This window comes from Phyllobates terribilis, unplaced genomic scaffold (genome assembly GCF_046119375.1).
Source record: "Phyllobates terribilis strain yellow unplaced genomic scaffold, ASM4611937v1 Scaffold_26__1_contigs__length_17865784, whole genome shotgun sequence".
NCBI classification, from domain to species: Eukaryota; Metazoa; Chordata; class Amphibia; order Anura; family Dendrobatidae; genus Phyllobates; species Phyllobates terribilis.
Window position 1 is genome coordinate 11,212,063 of NW_027362786.1, and position 24,467 is coordinate 11,236,529.

Consider the following 24,467-nt stretch of genomic DNA (forward strand, 5'->3'; position numbering starts at 1 on the left):
AAGGGGCATTATTATTGTCTTTTTATTCCACTGCGACCTCCACTACTCTTCCAAGGGTCATTGATATTGTCTTTTTATTCCACTGTAACCTCCACCACTCTTCCAATGGGCATTGATATTGTCTTTTTATTCCACTGCGACCTCCACCTCTCTTCCAAGGGGCATTAAAACCATCTTGTTAAGCTGTGACCTCCAAGTCTCTTCCATGAGCCATTGATATTGTCTTTTCATTCCACTGCGACCTCCACATCTCTTCCAAGTGGAATTGATATTGTCTTTTTATTCGACTGTAACCTCCCCCACTCTTCCAAGGGGCATTAAAACCGACTTGTTAAGATACTGTGACCTCCTCGTCTCTTCCAAGGGGCATTAAACTGTCTGATTAAACCACTCAGTACTCCACAGCTCTTCCAAGAGGCATTGATATTGTCTTTTTATTCGACTGTAACCTCCACCACTTTTCGAAGGGGAATTGATATTGTCTCTGTTTTCCACTGCGACCTCCACCACTCTTCTAATGGGCATTAAAACCGTCTTGTTATGCTACTGTGACCTCCACGTCTCTTCCACGGGGCATTTATATTGTCTTTTTATCCCATTGCGACCTCCACCATTCTTCCAAGGGGCATTAAAACCATCTTGTTAAGCTACTGTGACCTCCAAGTCTCTTCCAAGGGGCATTAAAACCATCTGGTTAAACCGGTCTGAGCTCCAGAGCTCTTCCACGGGGCATTGACAATGTCTTTTTATTCCATTGTAACTTTCTGCACTCTTCCAAGTGCATTGATATTGTCTTTTTATTCGTCTGCGACGTCCACGACTCTTCCAAGGGGCATTAAAACCGTCTTGTTAAGCTACTGTGACCTCCAAGTTTCTTGCACAGGGCATTGAAATTGTCATTTTATTCCACTGTAACCTCCACCACTCTTCCAAGGGGCACTGATATTGTCTTTTTATTCCACTGTAACCTCCACCAATCTTCCGAGGGGCATTGATATTGTCTTTTTATTCCACTGCGACTTCCACCACTCTTCTAAGGGGCATTGATATTGTCTTTTAAATCCACAACTATCTCCACCACTCTTCCAAGGGGCATTAAAACAGTCTTGTTAAGCTACTGTGACCACCTCGTCTCTTCCAAGGGGCATTAAAACCGACTGGTTAAACACTCTGAACTCCACAGCTCTTACACGAGCCATTGATATTGTCTTTTTATTCGACTGTAACATCCACCACTCTTCCAAGCGGCATTGGTATTGTCTTTTTATTCCACTGCGACCTCCACCACTCTTCCAAGGGGCATTGATATTGTCTTTTTAATCAACTGCGACCTCCACCTCTCTTCCAAGGGGCATTAAAACCGTCTTGTGAAGCTACTGTGACCTCCACGTCCCTTCCACGGGGCATTGATATTGTCTTTTAATTCCACTGCGACCTCCACCACTCTTCCAAGGGGCATTGATATTGTCGTTTTAATCCACTGTGACCTCCACGTCTCTTCCAAGGGGCATTAAAACCGTCATTTTAAACCACTCTGAACTTCACAGCTCTTCCAAGGTGCACTGGTATTGTCTTTTCATTCCACTCGATCCTCCACCACTCTTCCAAGGGGCATTGACATTATCTATTTATTCCACTGCGACCTCCACCACTCTTCCAAGGGGCATTAAGACCATCTTGTTAAGCTACATTGACCTCCATAACTCTTCCATGGGGCATTGATATTGTCTTTTTATTCCACTGTAACCTCCACCACTCTTCCAAGGGGCATTGATTTTGTCTTTTTATTCCACTGCGACCTCTACTACTCTTCCAATGGGCTTTGATATTGTCTTTTTAATCTACTCCAACCTCCACCACTCTTCCAAGGGGCATTAAAACCGTCTTGTTAAGCTACTGTAAAGTCCATGTCTATTCCACGGGGCATTGATATTGTATTTTTATTCCACTGTAACCTCCACCACTCTTCCAAGTGGCATTGACATTGTCTTTTTATTCCACTGCGACTTCCACCTCTCTTCTTAGGGGCATTGATACTGTATTTTTAATCCATTGCAACCACCACCACTCTTCCAAGGGGAATTAAAACAGTCTTCTTAAGCTACTGTGACCTCCATGTCTCTTCCAAGTGGCATTAAAACCATCTGGTTAAACCACTCTGAACTCTACAACTCTTCCAAGGGGCATTGATATTGTCTTTTTCTTCCTCTGTAACCTCCACCACTCTTCCAAGGGGCATTGATTTTGTCTTTTTATTCCAATGCGACCTCCACCACTCTTCCAATGGGCATTGTTATTGTCTTTTTAATCCCCTGCAATGTCCACCACTCTTCCAAGAGGCATTAAAACTGTCTTGTTAAGCTACTGTGACCTCCACGTCCATTCCATGGGTCATTGATATTGTCTTTAAATTCCACTGTGACCTCCACCACTCTTCCAAGGGGCATTGATATTGTCTTTTTAATCCACTGCGAACTCCACCACTCTTCCAAGGGGCATTAAAACCGTCTTGTTATGCTACTGTGACGTCGACTTCTCTTCCAAGGGGAATTAAAACCATCGGGTTAAACAACTCTGAACTCCACAGCTCTTCCAAAGGGCATTTGTGTGGTCTTTTTATTCCACTCTAACCTCCACCACTCTTCCAAGGGGCATTGACATTGTCTTTTTATTCCACTGCGACCTCCACCACTCTTCCAAGGGACATTAAAACCATATTGTTAAGCTACAGTGACCTCCACATCTCTTCCACAGTGCATTGATATTGTCTTTTTATTCCACTGTTACCTCCACCAATCTTCCAAGGGGCATTGATATTGTTTTTTTATTCCACTGCGACCTCCACCAGTCTTCCAAGGGGCATTAAAACCGTCTTGTTAAGTTACTGTGACCTCCATGTCTCTTCCAAGAAGCGTTTTAACCGTCTGGTTATACCACTCTCAACTCCACAGCTCTTCCAAGGGGCATTATTATTGTCTTTTTATTCCACTGTAACTACCACCACTCTTCCAAGGGGCATTGATATTTTCTTTTTATTCCACTGCGACATCCACCAATCCTCCAAGAGGCATTAAAACAGTCTTGTTAAGCTACTGTCACGTCCATGTCTATTCCACGGGGCATTGATATTGTCTTTTTATACCACTGTAACCTCCACCACTCTTCCAAGTGGCATTGATATTGTCTTTTTAATCCACTGCGACCTCCACCACTCTTCCAAGGGGCATTAAAACAGTCTTGTTAAGCTACTGTGACCTCCACGTCTCTTCCAAGGGGCATTAAAAATGTCTGGTTAAACCAATCTAAACTCCACAGCTCTTCCAAGGGGCATTGATATTGTCTTTTTATTCCACTGTAACCTCCACCACTCTTCCAAGGGGCTTTGATTTTGTCTTTTTATTCCACTGCGACCTCCACCACTCTTCCAAGGGTCATTGTTATTGTCTTTTTAATCCCCTGCAAGCTCCACCACTCTTCCAAGGGGCATTAAAACCGTCTTGATAAGCTACTGTGACCTCCACGTCCCTTCCACGGGGCATTTATATTGTCTTTTTTTTCCACTGCGACCTCCACCACTCTTCCAAGGGGCATTGATATTGTCTTTTTAATCCACTGCGAACTCCACCTCTCTTCCAAGGGGCATTAAAACCATCTTGTTATACTACTGTGACGTCGACTTATCTTCCAAGGGACATTAAAACCATCTGGTTAAAGCACTCTGAACTCCACAGCTCTTCCAAGGGGCATTTGTATTGTCTTTTTATTCCACTCTAACCTCCACCACTCTTCCAAGGGGCATTGACATTGTCTTTTAATTCCACTGCGACCTCCACCACTCTTCCAAGGGGCATTAAAACCATATTGTTAAGCTACAGTGACCTCCACATCTCTTCCACGGGGTCATTGATATTGTCTTTTTATTCCACTGTAACCTCCACCAATCTTCCAAGAGGCATTGTTATTGTTTTTTTATTCCACTGCGACCTCCACCACTCTTCCAAGGGCATTAAAACCGTCTTGTTAAGTTACTGTGACCTCCACGTCTCTTCCAAGGAGAGTTAAAACTGTCTGGTTATACCACTCTAAACTCCACAGCTCTTCCAAGAGCCATTATTATTGTCTTTTTATTCCACTGTAACCTCCACCACTCTTCCAAGGGGCATTGATATTGTCTTTTTATTCCACTGCGACCTCCACCATTCCTCCAAGAGGCATTAAAACCATCTTGTTAAGCAACAGTGACCTCCACGTCTCTTCCACGGGGCATTGAAATTGTCTTTTTATTCCACTGCGACCTCCACCACTCTTCCAAGGCTCATTGATATTGTCTTTTTAATCCACTGCGACCTCCACCACTCTTCCAAGGGGCATTAAAACCGTCTTGTTAAGCTATTGTGACCTCCACATCTCTTCCACGGGGCATTGATATTTTCTTTCTATTTAACTGTAACCTCCACCACTGTTCCAAGGGGCATTGATATTGTCTTTTTATACCACTGTAGCCTCCATCACTCTTCCAAGGGGCATTGATATTTTGTCTTTTTATTCAACTGTAACCTCCACCACTCTTCCAAGAGGCATTGATCTTGTCTTTCTATACCACTGCGACCTCCACCACTCTTCCAAGGGGCATTCATATTGTCTTTTTAATCCACTGCGACCTCCACCACTCTTCCAAGGGGCTTTAAAACCGTCTTGTTAAGCTACTGTCACCTCCACGTCCCTTCCAAGGGGCATTAAAACCATCAATTTAAACCACTCTGAACTCCACTGCTCTTGCAAGGGGCATTGATATTGTCTTTTTATTCCAATGTAACCTCCAGCACTCTTTCAAGGGGCATTGATATTGTCTTTTTATTCCACTACGACTTCCACCACTCTCCCAAGGTGCACTAAAAACTTCTTGTTTAGCTACTGTAACGTCCATGTCTATTCCACGGGGCAGTGATATTGTCTTTTTATTCCACTGTATCCTCCACCACTCTTCCAAGGAGTATTGATATTGTCTTTTTATTTCACTGCGACTTCCACCTCTCTTCTAAGGGGCATTGATATTGCCTTTTTAATCCACTGCGAGCTCCACCACTCTTCCAAGAGGCATTAAAACAGTCTTGTTAAGCTACTGTGACCTCCACATCTCTTCCACGGGGCATTAAAACTGTCTGGTTAAGCCACTCTGAACTCCATAGCTCTTTCAAGAGGCACTGATATTGTCTTTTTATTTCACTGCGACCTCCACCACTCTTCCAAGGGGCATTAAAACTGTCTTGTTAAGCTACTGAGACCTCCACGTGTTTTCCACAGGGCATTGATATTGTCTTTTTAATCCACTGTGACCTCCACCACTTTTCCAAGGGGCATTAAAACCATGTTGTTAATCTTCTGTGACATCCACGTCTCTTCCAAGGGACAATAAAACCATCTGGTTAAACCACTCTGAACTCCACAGCTCTTCCAAGGGGCATTGGTATTGTCTTTTTATTCCACTGTAACCTCCACCACTCTTCCAAGGGGCATTGATATTGTCTTTTTATTCCACTGTAACCTCCACCAATCTTCCAAGGGGCATTGATATTGTCATTTTATTCCACTGCGACCTCCACCACTCTTCTAATGGGCTTTGATATTGTCTTATCAATCCACAATGATCTCCACCACTCTTCCAAGGGGCATTAAAACAGTCTTGTTAATCTACTGTGACCTCCTCATCTCTTCCAAGGGGCATTAAAACCGTCTGGTTAAACACTCTGAAATCCACAGCTCTTACAAGATGCATTGATATTGTCTTTTTATTCGACTGTAACATACACCACTCTTCCAAGTGGCATTGATATTGTCTTTTTATTCCACTGCGACCTCCACCACTCTTCCAAGGGGCATTGATATTGACTTTTTAATCAACTGCGACCTCCACCTCTCTTCCAAGGGGCAGTAAAACCGTCTTGTGAAGCTACTGTGACCTCCACGTCCCTTCCACGGGGCATTGATATTGTCTTTTTATTCCACTGCGACCTCCACCACTCTTCCAAGGGGCATTGCTATTGTCTTTATAATCCACTGCGACCTCCACCACTCTTCCAAGGGGCATTGATATTGTCTTTTTAATCCACTGTGACCTCCACGTCTCTTCCAAGGGGCATTAAAACCATAAATTTAAACCACTCTGAACTCCACAGCTCTTGCAAGAGGCATTGATATTGTTTTTTATTCCACTGTAACCTCCACCACTCTTACAAGGGGCATTGATTTTGTCTTTTTTATCCACTGCGACTTCCATCACTCTTCCAATAAGCATTAAAACCGTCTTGTTTAGCTACTGTGACCTCCACGTCTATTCCACGGTGCCTTAAAACCTTCTGGTTAAACCACTATGAACTCCACAGCTCTTCCAAGGGGCATTGATATTGTCTTTTTATTCCACTGAAACCTCCACCACTCTTCCAAGGGGCATTGATATTGTCTTTTTATTCCACTGCAACCTCCACCACTCTTCCAAGGTTCATTGATATTGTCATTTTATTCCACTGTAGCCTCCACCACTCTTCCAAGGGGCATTGATATTGTCTTTTTATTCCACTACGACCTCCACCTCTCTTCCAAGGGGCATTAAAACCATCTTGTTAAGCTACTGTGACCTCCAAGTCTCTTCCACGAGGCATTGATATTGTCTTTTTATTCCACTGCGACCTCCACATCTCTTCCAAGTGGAATTGATATTGTCTTTTTATTCCACTGCGACCTCCACCACTCTTCTAAGGGGCATTGATATTGTCTTTTTAATCCACTGCGACCTCCACCACTCTTCCAAGGGGCATTAAAACCGTCTTTTTAAGCTACTGTGACCTCCACGTTTCTTCCAAGGGGCATTAAAACCGTCAATTTAAACCACTCTGAACTCCCCAGCTCTTGCAAGAGGCATTGATATTGTCTTTTTATTCCACTGTAACCTCCACCACTCTTCCAAGGGGCATTGATATTGTCATTTTATTCCACTGCGACCTCCACCACTCTTCTAAGGGGCTTTGATATTGTCTTATAAATCCACAACGATCTCCACCACTCTTCCAAGGGGCATTAAAACAGACTTGTTAATCTACTGTGACCTCCTCATCTCTTCCAAGGGGCATTAAAACCGTCTGGTTAAACACTCTGAAATCCACAGCTCTTACAAGATGCATTGATATTGTCTTTTTATTCGACTGTAACATCCACCACTCTTCCAAGCGGCATTGATATTGTCTTTTTATTCCACTGCGACCTCCACCACTCTTCCAAGGGGAATTGATATTGACTTTTTAATCAACTGCAACCTCCACCTCTCTTCCAAGGGACAGTAAAACCGTCTTGTGAAGCTACTGTGACCTCCACGTCCATTCCACGGGGCATGGATATTGTCTTTTTATCCCACTGCGACCTCCACCACTCTTCCAAGGGGCATTGATATTGTCTTTATAGTCCACTGCGACCTTCACTACTCTTCCAAGGGGCATTGATATTGTCTTTTGAATCCACTGTGACCTCCACGTCTCATCCAAGGGGCATTAAAACCATCAATTTAAACCACTCTAAACTCCACAGCTCTTGCAAGAGGCATTGATAATGTTTTTTACTCCACTGTAACCTCCACCACTCTTACAAGGGGCATTTATTTTGTCTTTTTAATCCCCTGCGACCTCCATCACTCTTCCAAGAAGCATTAAAACCGTCTTGTTTAGCTACTGTGACCTCCACGTCTATTCCACGGTGCCTTAAAACCTTCTGGTTAAACCACTATGAACTCCACAGCTCTTCCAAGGGGCATTGATATTGTCTTTTTATTCCACTGAAACCTCCACCACTCTTCCAAGGGGCATTGATATTGTCTTTTTATTTTACTGCGACCTCCACCACTCTTCCAATGGGCATTAATATTGTCTTTTTATTCCACTGCGACCTCCACCACTCTTCCAAGGGTCATTGATATTGTCATTTTATTCCACTGTAGCCTCCACCACTCTTACAAGGGGGATTGATATTGTCTTTTTATTCCACTACGACCTCCACCTCTCTTCCAAGGGGCATTAAAACCATCTTGTTAAGCTACTGTGACCTCCAAATCTCTTCCACGAGGCATTGATATTGTCTTTTTATTCCACTGCGACCTCCACCACTCTTCTAAGGGGCATTGATATTGTCTTTTTAATCCACTGCGACCTCCACCACTCTTCCAAGGGGCATTAAAACCGTCTTGTTAAGCTACTGTGACCTCCACGTTTCTTCCAAGGAGCATTAAAATCGTCAATTTAAACCACTCTGAACTCCACAGCTCTTGCAAGAGGCATTGATATTGTCTTTTTATTCCACTGTAACCTCCACCACTCTTCCAAGGGGCATTGATTTTGTCTTTTTAATCCACTGTGACCTCCATCTCTCTTCTAAGAAGCATTAAAACCGTCTTGTTTAGCTACTGTGACCTCCAATTCCACGGTGCCTTAAAACCTTCTTGTTAAACTACTGTGAACACCACAGCTCTTCCAAGGGGCATTGATATTGTCTTTTTATTCCACTGTAACCTCCACCACTCTTCCAAGGGGCATTAATTATGTCTTTTTATTCCACTGCGACCTCCACCACTCTTCCAAGGGTCATTGATATTGTCTTTTTATTCCACTGTAACCTCCACCACTCTTCCAAGGGTCATTGATATTGTCTTTTTATTCCACTGCGACCTCCACCACTCTTCCAAGGGGCATTAAAACCGTCTTGTTAAGCTACTGTGACCTCCAAGTCTCTTCCACGATACATTGATATTGTCCTTTTATTCCACTGTGACCTCCACATCTCTTCCAAGTGGAATTGATATTGTCCTTTTATTCCACTGCAACCTCCACCACTCTTCTAAGGGGCATTGATATTGTCTTTTTAATCCACTGCGACCTCCACCACTCTTCTAAGGGGCATTAAAACAGTTTTGATAAGCTACTGTGACCTCCACGTCTCTTCCAAGGGGCATTAAAACTGGTTAAACCACTCTGAACTCCACAGCTCTTCCAAGAGGCATTTATATTGTCTTTTTATTCGACTGTAACCTCCACCACTCTTCCAAGGGGCATTAAAACCGTCTTGTTAAGCTACTGTGACCTCCACGTCTCTTCCAAGGGGCATTAAAACTGTCAATTTAAACCACTCTGAACTCCACAGCTCTTGCAAGAGGCATCGATATTTTCTTTTTATTCCACTGTAACCTCCACCACTCTTCCAAGGGGCATTGATTTTGTCTTTTTAATACACTGCAACCTCCATTGCTCTTCCAAGAAGCATTAAAACAGTCTTGGCTAGCTACTGTGACCTCCACGTCTATTCCACGGTGCCTTAAAACCTTCTGGTTAAACCACTGTGAACTCCACAGCTCTTCCAAGGGGCATTGATATTGTATTTTTATTCCACTGTAACCTACACCAATCTTCCAAGGGGCATTGATATTGTCTTTTTTTTTTTCTGCGAACTCCACCACTCTTCCAAGGGGCATTAATATTGTCTTTTTATCCCACTGCGAACTCCACCACTCTTCCAAGAGTCATTGATATTGTCTTTTTATTCCACTGTAACCTCCACCACTCTTCCAAGGGGCATTGATATTGTCTTTTTAATCCACTGCGACCTCCACCACTTTTCTAAGGGGCATTAAAACAGTTTTGATAAGCTACTGTGACCTCCACGTCTCTACCAAGGGGCATTAAAACTGTCTGGTTAAACCACTCTGAACTCCACAGCTCTTCCCAGAGGCATTTATATTGTCTTTTTATTCGACTGTAACCTCCACCACTCTTCCAAGGGGCATTAAAACCGTCTTGTTAAGCTACTGTGACCTCCACGTCTCTTCCAAGGGGCATTAAAACTGTCAATTTAAACCACTCTGAACTCCACAGCTCTTGCAAGAGGCATCGATATTTTCTTTTTATTCCACTGTAACCTCCACCACTCTTCCAAGGGGCATTGATTTTGTCTTTTTAATACACTGCAACCTCCATTGCTCTTCCAAGAAGCATTAAAACAGTCTTGGCTAGCTACTGTGACCTCCACGTCTATTCCACGGTGCCTTAAAACCTTCTGGTTAAACCACTGTGAACTCCACAGCTCTTCCAAGGGGCATTGATATTGTATTTTTATTCCACTGTAACCTACACCAATCTTCCAAGGGGCATTGATATTGTCTTTTTTTTTTTCTGCGAACTCCACCACTCTTCCAAGAGGCATTGATCTTGTCTTTCTATACCACTGCGACCTCCACCACTCTTCCAAGGGGCATTCATATTGTCTTTTTAATCCACTGCGACCTCCACCACTCTTCCAAGGGGCTTTAAAACCGTCTTGTTAAGCTACTGTCACCTCCACGTCCCTTCCAAGGGGCATTAAAACCATCAATTTAAACCACTCTGAACTCCACTGCTCTTGCAAGGGGCATTGATATTGTCTTTTTATTCCAATGTAACCTCCAGCACTCTTTCAAGGGGCATTGATATTGTCTTTTTATTCCACTACGACTTCCACCACTCTCCCAAGGTGCACTAAAAACTTCTTGTTTAGCTACTGTAACGTCCATGTCTATTCCACGGGGCAGTGATATTGTCTTTTTATTCCACTGTATCCTCCACCACTCTTCCAAGGAGTATTGATATTGTCTTTTTATTTCACTGCGACTTCCACCTCTCTTCTAAGGGGCATTGATATTGCCTTTTTAATCCACTGCGAGCTCCACCACTCTTCCAAGAGGCATTAAAACAGTCTTGTTAAGCTACTGTGACCTCCACATCTCTTCCACGGGGCATTAAAACTGTCTGGTTAAGCCACTCTGAACTCCATAGCTCTTTCAAGAGGCACTGATATTGTCTTTTTATTTCACTGCGACCTCCACCACTCTTCCAAGGGGCATTAAAACTGTCTTGTTAAGCTACTGAGACCTCCACGTGTTTTCCACAGGGCATTGATATTGTCTTTTTAATCCACTGTGACCTCCACCACTTTTCCAAGGGGCATTAAAACCATGTTGTTAATCTTCTGTGACATCCACGTCTCTTCCAAGGGACAATAAAACCATCTGGTTAGACCACTCTGAACTCCACAGCTCTTCCAAGGGGCATTGGTATTGTCTTTTTATTCCACTGTAACCTCCACCACTCTTCCAAGGGGCATTGATATTGTCTTTTTATTCCACTGTAACCTCCACCAATCTTCCAAGGGGCATTGATATTGTCATTTTATTCCACTGCGACCTCCACCACTCTTCTAATGGGCTTTGATATTGTCTTATCAATCCACAATGATCTCCACCACTCTTCCAAGGGGCATGAAAACAGTCTTGTTAATCTACTGTGACCTCCTCATCTCTTCCAAGGGGCATTAAAACCGTCTGGTTAAACACTCTGAAATCCACAGCTCTTACAAGATGCATTGATATTGTCTTTTTATTCGACTGTAACATACACCACTCTTCCAAGTGGCATTGATATTGTCTTTTTATTCCACTGCGACCTCCACCACTCTTCCAAGGGGCATTGATATTGACTTTTTAATCAACTGCGACCTCCACCTCTCTTCCAAGGGGCAGTAAAACCGTCTTGTGAAGCTACTGTGACCTCCACGTCCCTTCCACGGGGCATTGATATTGTCTTTTTATTCCACTGCGACCTCCACCACTCTTCCAAGGGGCATTGCTATTGTCTTTATAATCCACTGCGACCTCCACCACTCTTCCAAGGGGCATTGATATTGTCTTTTTAATCCACTGTGACCTCCACGTCTCTTCCAAGGGGCATTAAAACCATAAATTTAAACCACTCTGAACTCCACAGCTCTTGCAAGAGGCATTGATATTGTTTTTTATTCCACTGTAACCTCCACCACTCTTACAAGGGGCATTGATTTTGTCTTTTTTATCCACTGCGACTTCCATCACTCTTCCAATAAGCATTAAAACCGTCTTGTTTAGCTACTGTGACCTCCACGTCTATTCCACGGTGCCTTAAAACCTTCTGGTTAAACCACTATGAACTCCACAGCTCTTCCAAGGGGCATTGATATTGTCTTTTTATTCCACTGAAACCTCCACCACTCTTCCAAGGGGCATTGATATTGTCTTTTTATTCCACTGCAACCTCCACCACTCTTCCAAGGTTCATTGATATTGTCATTTTATTCCACTGTAGCCTCCACCACTCTTCCAAGGGGCATTGATATTGTCTTTTTATTCCACTACGACCTCCACCTCTCTTCCAAGGGGCATTAAAACCATCTTGTTAAGCTACTGTGACCTCCAAGTCTCTTCCACGAGGCATTGATATTGTCTTTTTATTCCACTGCGACCTCCACATCTCTTCCAAGTGGAATTGATATTGTCTTTTTATTCCACTGCGACCTCCACCACTCTTCTAAGGGGCATTGATATTGTCTTTTTAATCCACTGCGACCTCCACCACTCTTCCAAGGGGCATTAAAACCGTCTTTTTAAGCTACTGTGACCTCCACGTTTCTTCCAAGGGGCATTAAAACCGTCAATTTAAACCACTCTGAACTCCCCAGCTCTTGCAAGAGGCATTGATATTGTCTTTTTATTCCACTGTAACCTCCACCACTCTTCCAAGGGGCATTGATATTGTCATTTTATTCCACTGCGACCTCCACCACTCTTCTAAGGGGCTTTGATATTGTCTTATAAATCCACAACGATCTCCACCACTCTTCCAAGGGGCATTAAAACAGACTTGTTAATCTACTGTGACCTCCTCATCTCTTCCAAGGGGCATTAAAACCGTCTGGTTAAACACTCTGAAATCCACAGCTCTTACAAGATGCATTGATATTGTCTTTTTATTCGACTGTAACATCCACCACTCTTCCAAGCGGCATTGATATTGTCTTTTTATTCCACTGCGACCTCCACCACTCTTCCAAGGGGAATTGATATTGACTTTTTAATCAACTGCAACCTCCACCTCTCTTCCAAGGGACAGTAAAACCGTCTTGTGAAGCTACTGTGACCTCCACGTCCATTCCACGGGGCATGGATATTGTCTTTTTATCCCACTGCGACCTCCACCACTCTTCCAAGGGGCATTGATATTGTCTTTATAGTCCACTGCGACCTTCACTACTCTTCCAAGGGGCATTGATATTGTCTTTTGAATCCACTGTGACCTCCACGTCTCATCCAAGGGGCATTAAAACCATCAATTTAAACCACTCTAAACTCCACAGCTCTTGCAAGAGGCATTGATAATGTTTTTTACTCCACTGTAACCTCCACCACTCTTACAAGGGGCATTTATTTTGTCTTTTTAATCCCCTGCGACCTCCATCACTCTTCCAAGAAGCATTAAAACCGTCTTGTTTAGCTACTGTGACCTCCACGTCTATTCCACGGTGCCTTAAAACCTTCTGGTTAAACCACTATGAACTCCACAGCTCTTCCAAGGGGCATTGATATTGTCTTTTTATTCCACTGAAACCTCCACCACTCTTCCAAGGGGCATTGATATTGTCTTTTTATTTTACTGCGACCTCCACCACTCTTCCAATGGGCATTAATATTGTCTTTTTATTCCACTGCGACCTCCACCACTCTTCCAAGGGTCATTGATATTGTCATTTTATTCCACTGTAGCCTCCACCACTCTTACAAGGGGGATTGATATTGTCTTTTTATTCCACTACGACCTCCACCTCTCTTCCAAGGGGCATTAAAACCATCTTGTTAAGCTACTGTGACCTCCAAATCTCTTCCACGAGGCATTGATATTGTCTTTTTATTCCACTGCGACCTCCACCACTCTTCTAAGGGGCATTGATATTGTCTTTTTAATCCACTGCGACCTCCACCACTCTTCCAAGGGGCATTAAAACCGTCTTGTTAAGCTACTGTGACCTCCACGTTTCTTCCAAGGAGCATTAAAATCGTCAATTTAAACCACTCTGAACTCCACAGCTCTTGCAAGAGGCATTGATATTGTCTTTTTATTCCACTGTAACCTCCACCACTCTTCCAAGGGGCATTGATTTTGTCTTTTTAATCCACTGTGACCTCCATCTCTCTTCTAAGAAGCATTAAAACCGTCTTGTTTAGCTACTGTGACCTCCAATTCCACGGTGCCTTAAAACCTTCTTGTTAAACTACTGTGAACACCACAGCTCTTCCAAGGGGCATTGATATTGTCTTTTTATTCCACTGTAACCTCCACCACTCTTCCAAGGGGCATTAATAATGTCTTTTTATTCCACTGCGACCTCCACCACTCTTCCAAGGGTCATTGATATTGTCTTTTTATTCCACTGTAACCTCCACCACTCTTCCAAGGGTCATTGATATTGTCTTTTTATTCCACTGCGACCTCCACCACTCTTCCAAGGGGCATTAAAACCGTCTTGTTAAGCTACTGTGACCTCCAAGTCTCTTCCACGATACATTGATATTGTCCTTTTATTCCACTGTGACCTCCACATCTCTTCCAAGTGGAATTGATATTGTCCTTTTATTCCACTGCAACCTCCACCACTCTTCTAAGGGGCATTGATATTGTCTTTTTAATCCACTGCGACCTCCACCACTCTTCTAAGGGGCATTAAAACAGTTTTGATAAGCTACTGTGACCTCCACGTCTCTTCCAAGGGGCATTAAAACTGGTTAAACCACTCTGAACTCCACAGCTCTTCCAAGAGGCATTTATATTGTCTTTTTATTCGACTGTAACCTCCACCACTCTTCCAAGGGGCATTAAAACCGTCTTGTTAAGCTACTGTGACCTCCACGTCTCTTCCAAGGGGCATTAAAACTGTCAATTTAAACCACTCTGAACTCCACAGCTCTTGCAAGAGGCATCGATATTTTCTTTTTATTCCACTGTAACCTCCACCACTCTTCCAAGGGGCATTGATTTTGTCTTTTTAATACACTGCAACCTCCATTGCTCTTCCAAGAAGCATTAAAACAGTCTTGGCTAGCTACTGTGACCTCCACGTCTATTCCACGGTGCCTTAAAACCTTCTGGTTAAACCACTGTGAACTCCACAGCTCTTCCAAGGGGCATTGATATTGTATTTTTATTCCACTGTAACCTACACCAATCTTCCAAGGGGCATTGATATTGTCTTTTTTTTTTTCTGCGAACTCCACCACTCTTCCAAGGGGCATTAATATTGTCTTTTTATCCCACTGCGAACTCCACCACTCTTCCAAGAGTCATTGATATTGTCTTTTTATTCCACTGTAACCTCCACCACTCTTCCAAGGGGCATTGATATTGTCTTTTTAATCCACTGCGACCTCCACCACTTTTCTAAGGGGCATTAAAACAGTTTTGATAAGCTACTGTGACCTCCACGTCTCTACCAAGGGGCATTAAAACTGTCTGGTTAAACCACTCTGAACTCCACAGCTCTTCCCAGAGGCATTTATATTGTCTTTTTATTCGACTGTAACCTCCACCACTCTTCCAAGGGGCATTAAAACCGTCTTGTTAAGCTACTGTGACCTCCACGTCTCTTCCAAGGGGCATTAAAACTGTCAATTTAAACCACTCTGAACTCCACAGCTCTTGCAAGAGGCATCGATATTTTCTTTTTATTCCACTGTAACCTCCACCACTCTTCCAAGGGGCATTGATTTTGTCTTTTTAATACACTGCAACCTCCATTGCTCTTCCAAGAAGCATTAAAACAGTCTTGGCTAGCTACTGTGACCTCCACGTCTATTCCACGGTGCCTTAAAACCTTCTGGTTAAACCACTGTGAACTCCACAGCTCTTCCAAGGGGCATTGATATTGTATTTTTATTCCACTGTAACCTACACCAATCTTCCAAGGGGCATTGATATTGTCTTTTTTTTTTTCTGCGAACTCCACCACTCTTCCAAGGGGCATTAATATTGTCTTTTTATCCCACTGCGAACTCCACCACTCTTCCAAGAGTCATTGATATTGTCTTTTTATTCCACTGTAACCTCCACCACTCTTCCAAGGGGTATTGATATTGTCTTTTTATTCCACTGCGACCTCCACCTCTCTTCCAAGGGGCTTTATAACCATCTTGTTCAGCTACTGTGACCTCCAAGTCTCTTCCACGAGGCATTGATATTGTCTTTTTATTCCACTGCGACCTCCACATCTCTTCGAAGGGGAATTGATATTTTCTTTTTATTCCACTGCGACCTCCACCACTCTTCTAAGGGGCATTGATATTGTCTTTTTAATCCACTGAGACCTCCACCACTCTTCTAAGGGGCATTAAAACAGTCTTGTTAAGCTACTGGGACCTCCACGTTTCTTCCAAGGGGCATTAAAACGGTCTGGATAAACCACTCTGAACTCCACAGCTCTTCCAAGGGGCATTGATATTATCTTTTTATTCCACTTTAACCTCCACCACTCTTCCAAGGGGCATTAAAACCTTCTTGTTAAGCTACTGTGACCTCCACGTCCTTTCCACGGGGCTTTGTTATTGTCTTTTTATTCCACTGCAACCTCCACCACTCTTCCAATTGGCATTGATATTGTCTTTTTAATCCACTGAGAACTCCACCACTCTTCCAAGGGGCATTAAAACCGTCTTGTTATGCTACTGTGACGTCGACTTCTCTTCCAAGGGGCATTAAAACCATCTGGTTCAACCACTCTGAACTCCACAGCTCTTCCAAGGGGCATGTGTCTTGTCTTTTTATTCCACTCTAACCTCCAACACTCTTCCAAGGGGCATTGACATTGTCTTTTTAATCCACTGCGACCTCCACCACTCTTCTAAGGGGCATTGATATTGTCTTTTTAATCCACTGCGACCTCCACCACTCTTCTAAGGGGCATTGATATTGTCTTTTTAATCCACTGAGACCTCCACCACTCTTCCAAGGGGCATTAAAACAGCCTTGTTAAGCTACTGTGACCTCCACGTTTCTTCCAAGGGGCATTAAAACCGTCTGGATAAACCACTCTGAACTCCACAGCTCTTCCAAGGGGCATTGATATTATCTTTTTATTCCACTGTAACCTCCACCACTCTTCCAAGGGGCATTAAAACCGTCTTGTTAAGCTACTGTGACCTCCACGTCCTTTCCACGGGGCTTTGATATTGTCTTTTTATTCCACTGCGACCTCCACCACTCTTCCAAGGGGCATTGATATTGTCTTTTTAATCCACTGCGAACTCCACCACTCTTCCAAGGGTCATTAAAACCGTCTTGTTATGCTACTGTGACGTCGACTTCTCTTCCAAGGGGCATTAAAACCATCTGGTTAAACCACTCTGAACTCCACAGCTCTTCCAAGGGGCATTTGTCTTGTCTTTTTATTCCACTCTAACCTCCACCACTCTTCCAAGGGGCATTGACATTGTCTTTTTATTCCACTGCGACCTCCACCACTCTTCTAAGGGGCATTGATATTGTCTTTTTAATCCACTGCGACCTCCACCACTCTTCCAAGGGGCAATAAAACAGTCTTGATAAGCTACTGTGAGCTCCACGTCTCTTCGAAGGGGCATTAAACCGTCTGGTTAAACCACTCTGTACTCCACAGCTCTTCCAAGAGGCATTGATATTGTCTTTTTAATCAACTGTAACCTCCACCACTCTTCCAGGGGGCATTGATTTTGTCTCTGTTTTCCACTGCGACCTCCACCACTCTTCCAAGGGCCATTAAAACCGTGTTGTTAAGATACTTTGACCTTCACGTCAATTCCACGGGGCATTGATATTGCCTTTTTATTCAACTGCAATCTCCACCACTCTTCCAAGGGGCATTGATATTGTCTTTTTAATCAACTGGGACCTTCACCACACTTCCAAGGGGCATTAAAACCGTCTAGTTAAACTACTGTGACCTCCACGTCTCTTCCAAGGGGCATTGATATTGTCTTTTTTTTCCACTGTAACCTCCACCACTCTTCCAAGGGGCATTGATATTGTCTTTTTATTCCACTGCGACCTCCACCACTCTTCCTCATGGCATTGATATTGTCTTTTTAATCCACTGCGACCTCCACCACTTTTCCATGTGGCATTAAAACCGTCTTCTTAAGCTACTGTGACCTCCACTTCTCTTCCAAGGGGCATTAAAGCCGTCAATTTAAACTACTCTGAACTCCACAGCTCTTGCAAGAGGCATTGATTTTGTCTTTTCATTCCACTGCGACTTCCACCACTTTCCCAAGAGGCATTAAAACTATCTTGTTAAGCTGCTGTAACCTCCAAGTCTATTCCACGGGGCATTGATATTGTCTTTTTCTTCCAATGTAACCGTCACCACTCTTCTAAGGGGCAGTGATATTGTCTTTTTAAACCACTGCGACCTTCACCACTCTTCCAAGGGGCATTAAAACAGTCTTGATAAGCTACTGTGACCTCTACGTTTCTTACAAGGGGCAATAAAACTGTCTGGTTAAACCATTCTGTACTCCACAGTTCTTTCAAGGAGCATTGATAGTCTTTTTATTCGACTGTAACCTCCAGCACTCTTCGAAGGGGCATTGATATTGACATTTTATTTCACTGCAACCTCCACCACTCTTCCAAGTGGCATTGATATTGTCTTTTTAATCAACTGCGACCTCCACCTATCTTCCAAGGGGCATTAAAACTGTCTTGTTAAGCTACTGTGACCTCCACGTCCCTTCCACGGGGCATTGATATTGTCTTTTTATTCCACTGCGACCTCCACCACTCTTCCAAGGGGCATTGATATTGTCTTTTTAATTCACTGTGACCTCCACTTCTCTTCCAAGGTGCATTAAAACCATCAATTTAAACCACTCTGAACTCTACAGCTCTTCCAAGGAGCATTAGTATTGTCTTTTTATTCCACTCTAACCTCCACCACTCTTCCAAGGGGCATTGACATTGTCTTTTTATTCCACTGCGACCTCCACCACTCTTCCAAGGGGCATTAAAACTGTCTTGTTAAGCTACTGTGACCTCCACGTGTCTTCCACGGGGCATTGATATTGTCATTTTAATCCACTGTAACCTCCACCACTTTTCCTATGGGAATTGATATTGTCTTTTATTATTATTATTATTATTATTTATTATTATAGCGCCATTTATTCCTTGGCGCTTTACATGTGATAGGGATATACATAACAAAAGCATTTACATAATCTTAACAAAACGAGTCAGCGACTGGTACAGGAGGAGCGAGGACCCTGCCCGAGACGGCTCACATTCTAGAAGGGACGGGTGAGGATACATTAGGTGAGGGTAGAGCTGGTCGTGCAGCGGTGGTTACAGCAGGTTGTAGGCTTGTCGGAAGAGGTGAGTCTTCAGGTTTATTTTGAAGGTTTCCACGGTCGGCGAGAGTCTGATGTGTTGGGGTAGAGAGTTCCAGAGTAAGGGGGATGCACGGAAGAAATCTTGTATACGATTGTGGGAGGAGGAGATAAGAGGGGAGTAGAGAAGGAGATCTTGTGAGGATCGGAGGTTGCGTGCAGGTAAGTACCGGGAGACTAGGTCACAGATGTATGGGGGAGACAGGTTGTGGATGGCTTTGTATGCCATGGTTAGAGTTTTGAACTGGATTCTCTGGGCAATGGGAAGCCAGTGAAGAGATTGACAGAGAGGAGAGGCCGGGGAATAGCGGGGGGACAGGTGAATTAGTCGAGCAGCAGAGTTTAGGATAGATTGGAGAGGCGCAAGAGTGTTGTAAGGGAGGCCACGGAGCAGGAGGTTGCAGTAGTCGAGGCGGGATATGATGAGGGCATGCACTAGTGTTTTTGCAGAGTCTTTGCTGAGGAATGCACGGATCCGGGAGATGTTTTTGAGTTGGAGTCGGCAGGAAGTGGAAAGGGCTTGGATATGTGGCTTGAAGGAGAGCTCAGAGTCTGTAACATACCTGGCGGCGTCCTTGCATAGTGGTCCATCTCCCACTGTGCAAGTGCGCGCACTTGATCTCCAGTCCAGGGTGTCTCTCTGGCTTCCCTCCATGCTGTCTGTTTGCCTCTGTGTCAGCTGCTTAAGGGCGGCGCCCGATCACTTCCTGCTTTTTGTACCTGCTGCAGGCACACCCCTTGTGCGTCCTCAGCCTATTGCTGTCTGTCACCTGGTATTAAAAACAGCTGCTCCAATTAACCCATGCCTGAGCATCTTGCCCTGTCAGTTGGCTTTTGTCTCTGACATGCCAGGTCCTGTCTATGTTACCTGTCTTGCAGTATCTGTTCCCATGTCTGTACTGTGTCCTATCTGTGTAGCTTAACCTGCAGTCTGTACTCGTTCCTTGCCTGTTTGTTCCGCCTTCCTGGAGGCTGTATTTCCAGGCCAGTCTGAACACGCTCCTTGCCTGATCGTCCTGCCTCTCTGGGGACCGTATTCCCAGACCCGCTCCTGTATCCCGCTGCAGTGTCGGTCTCTTCCGTACACTCAGTTCCAGTCTGAACTCTCTCCTATCCTTTACCTGTTTTTCCTCTATGTCCGTTCCTTTCCTTTTTCTGCAGAGTCTGAACTCGTACCTAACTCCTGCTCGTTGTCACTGTACTTCCGTTTGTGAGTTTGTGGTCCACTCGCTATTTCTCTGCAAATACCCTGTGGGTATCTGGTTCTGCCTTTCCCTTCTAGTCTGTTCCGTGTGAACAGACTCCTGTTCCCTCTGCGTCTGCGGTTTTCGCTTTGCTCAGCTCTGTCCGCCGCGTCTGCGGTTTTCGCTTTGCTCAGCTCTGTCCGCCGCGTCTGCGGTTTTCGCTTTGCTCAGCTCTGTCCGCCGCGTCTGCGGTTTTCGCTTTGCTCAGCTCTGTCCGCCGCGTCTGCGGTTTTCGCTTTGCTCAGCTCTGTCCGCCGCGTCTGCGGTTTTCGCTTTGCTCAGCTCTGTCCGCCGCGTCTGCGGTTTTCGCTTTGCTCAGCTCTGTCCGCCGCGTCTGCGGTTTTCGCTTTGCTCAGCTCTGTCCGCCGCATCTGCGGTTTTCGCTTTGCTCAGCTCTGTCCGCCGCGTCTGCGGTTTTTGCTTTGCTCAGCTCTGTCCGCCGCGTCTGCGGTTTTCGCTTTGCTCAGCTCTGTCCGCCGCGTCTGCGGTTTTCGCTTTGCTCAGCTCTGTCCGCCACGTCTGCGGTTTTCGCTTTGCTCAGCTCTGTCCGCCGCATCTGCGGTTTCGCTTTGCTCGGCCCTGTCCACCGCGTCTGCGGTTTCGAATTTGTCTCCCAGTCTGTACTGGACCCTACCCAGCCTGCGCTCTAGTCTGCCTGTTCCTGTATTCTCCGGTGTGGGTCAACAGCCGTGTCCGGAGTCTGACCTGGAGTAGACCCTGGTTCCTCTGCTCGGTTCCTCCCTGGTGCACTGGCGTCGTATGCCGTCGTGCGACCTTGGTCGGATCGGGCAGATACTTAGTTATGCCCCTCCAGACACTCTCCGGTTCATGGCACAGTGGAATCACTACATAAACATGCACACGCCAGTCAGTTCGGGCGTGTGCATTACAGCATGCTCAGGCCATTGTTCCCGTTGAGCCCCACGGCCTTCGCTCTCTGAGATGTTTTCCAGCGAATACGTGCATTAAAAATAAATAAATACATTTTTTTTCTTTAGCTGAGTTCCAGGCGAATTACGCACCCGTCCAGATGGATCTAGCAGCTCTCGTTCCTGCGGATCCGCCACGTTACTATGGGGATCCAAGACAGAGTCGTGCATTTGTGGAGCAATGCATGCTACACTTCAAGTTCTACCCTCTATGTTTTCCCACAGATCGGGTTAAGGTGGGATTCATGATGTCTTACCTAGCGGGTGATGCCTTGAATTGGATCATTCCCCTGTGGGACGCACAGGATCCTATCGTCCTAGACATAATGGCCTTCCTGGTGGCCTTTCTAATGGTCTTTGATGATCCTAACCCGGAGGCTCCTGCTGAAGCTTCACTTCCCAGTATCCCGGAGCAGCCCCGATGGGTAATGTGTGTGGGTAGCGCAATAGTCTTCCAGCCCAATGAGACTACTGCCCACCCAGAATCCTCACAGGGTGACTACACTCTCCGGAATACTTCTCCCAACCTCAAGAGGCAGTCCAGACGTGCTAGACGTAGAGGCAAGCCGTCACGCCAGGGTCTGTCCTCCCTGAGACCTCCTGACCCCAACCTTGAAGTCCCTACTGAAGCTTCATCTCCCTGTATCCTGGAGAAGCCCCAACGGGTACTATGCGTGGGTAGTGCACCAGTTCTCCTGTCCGAAGAGACTGCTGCCCACCCAGAATTCACACCAGAGGACCCCCTGTTGCCTCCTGAATCCCCCGGGATACCACTTGAGGACAATTGGAGAGAGACTTCCCTATACCCTGCACCTGATACCTCGCCCGCTTCGTCCAGTGAGTCCGACCTAGTGTTCTCCGAAGCAGAGGTTACCCCTGAGTCTCTACACCCCTCCGATCAGGCGGAGGATCTCCAGTTGTCTCCTGAATACTTTGGGGTGCTACCTGGTAGCGAATGGACAGAGACTTTCCTATACTCGGTACATGATACCTCGGCTGCTTCATCCAGTGAGTCCGACCTAGTGTACTCTGAAGCAGAGGTTACCCATGAGTCTCTTCACCCCTCCGACCTGGCGGAGGACCTCCAGTTGTCTCCTGAGCCCTTCGGGGTGCTACCTGGTAGCGAAAGGACAGAGACTTTCCTATACTCAGTACCTGATACCTTGCTCGCTTCGTCCAGTTAGTCCCACCTAGTGTACTCCGAAGCAGAGGTTACTCCCGAGTCTCTACACCCCTCCGACCAGGCGGAGGACCTCCAGTTGTCTCCAAAACCCTTCGGGGTGCCACCTGGTGGTGAATGGACAGAGACTTTCCTATATCCTGGATCTGATACCTCGCTTGCTTCGTCCAGTGAGTCCGACCTAGTGTACTCTGAAGCAGAGGTTACCCATGAGTCTCTACACCCCTCTGACCAGGCGGAGGACCTCCAGTTGTCTCCAGAACCCTTCGGGGTGCCACCTGGTGGTGAATGGACAGAGACTTTCCAATACTCGGTACCCGATACCTCGTCTGCTTCGTCCAGTGAGTCCGACCTAGTGTACTCTGAAGCAGATGTTTTCCCCGAGCCTCTGCACTCTTCTGACCCGGCAGAGGACCTCCAGTTGTTTCCTGACTCCTCCGGGGTACCACCAGATAACAAAGAGACAGTGACTTTTTCTCACCCTGTACCTGATAACCCGTCTATTTCTTCCTGTGAATTTGACAAAATGTACCTCGAAGCAGAGGTTATTCCCGAGTCTCTACACCCCTCCGACCAGGTGGAGGACCTCCAGTTGTCTCCTGAACCCTTCGGGGTGCTACCTGATAGTGAATGGACAGAGACTTTCCTATACTCGGTACCTGTTACCTCGGCCGCTTCTTCCAGTGAGTCCGACCTAGTGTACTCTGAAGCAGAGGTTATCCCCGAGTCTCTACACCCCTCCGACCAGGCGGAGGACCTCCAGTTGTCTCCTGAACCCTTCGGAGTGCTACCTGATAGCGAATGGACTGAGACTCTCCTATACTCGGTACCTGTTACCTCGGCCGCTTCTTCCAGTGAGTCCGACTTAGTGTACTCCGAAGCGGAGGTTATCCCTGAGTCTCTACACCCCTCCAACCAGGCGGAGGAGCTCCAGTTGTCTCCTGAGCCATTCGGGGTGCTACCTGATAACGAATGGACAGGTACTTTTCTATACTCGGTACCTGATGCCTCGCCCGCTTCATCTAGCGAGTCTGACCTAGTGTACTCCGAAGCAGAGGTTACCCCCGAGTCTCTGCACTATTCTGACCCGGCGGAGGATCCCCAGTTGTTTCCTGAATCCTCCTGGGTACCACCAGATAACAAGGTAACAGGGACTTTTCTACACCTTGTACCTGATACCTCGCCCATTTCATCCTGTGAGCTTGACAAGATGTACCCCGAAGCAGAGGTTACCCCCGAGTCTCTGCACCCCTCCAACCCGGCGGAGGACTTCCAGTTGTCTCCTGAACCCTCTGGGGTGCTACCTGATAATAAGTGGAGAGAGACTTCCCTGTGTGCTGTTCCTGGTACTCCACCCGTTTTGTCTGTTGCTGAGGATGGCTGGATAGGAGGTAGTATCCTAGCTAACCAGATGAGACCAGTTTCTCCAGTGGACAGTGGAAGTGATCTCCTTGAAGTGAAGGATTGGCCCTCGAATTCCCTGCGGAACATTCTGGCAGGCGTGAAGAAGAGGGGGCGTAAAGGGGGGGGTACTGTAACATACCTGGCGGCGTCCTTGCATAGTGGCCCATCTCCCACTGTGCAAGAGCGCGCACTTGATCTCCAGTCCAGGGTGTCTCTCTGGCTTCCCTCCATGCTGTCTGTTTGCCTCTGTGTCAGCTGCTTAAGGGCGGCGCCCGATCACTTCCTGCTTTTTGTACCTGCTGCAGGCACACCCCTTGTGCGTCCTCAGCCTATTGATGTCTGTCAACTGGTATTTAAAACAGCTGCTCCAATTAACCCATGCCTGAGCATCTTGCCCTGTCAGTTGGCTTTTGTCTCTGGCATGC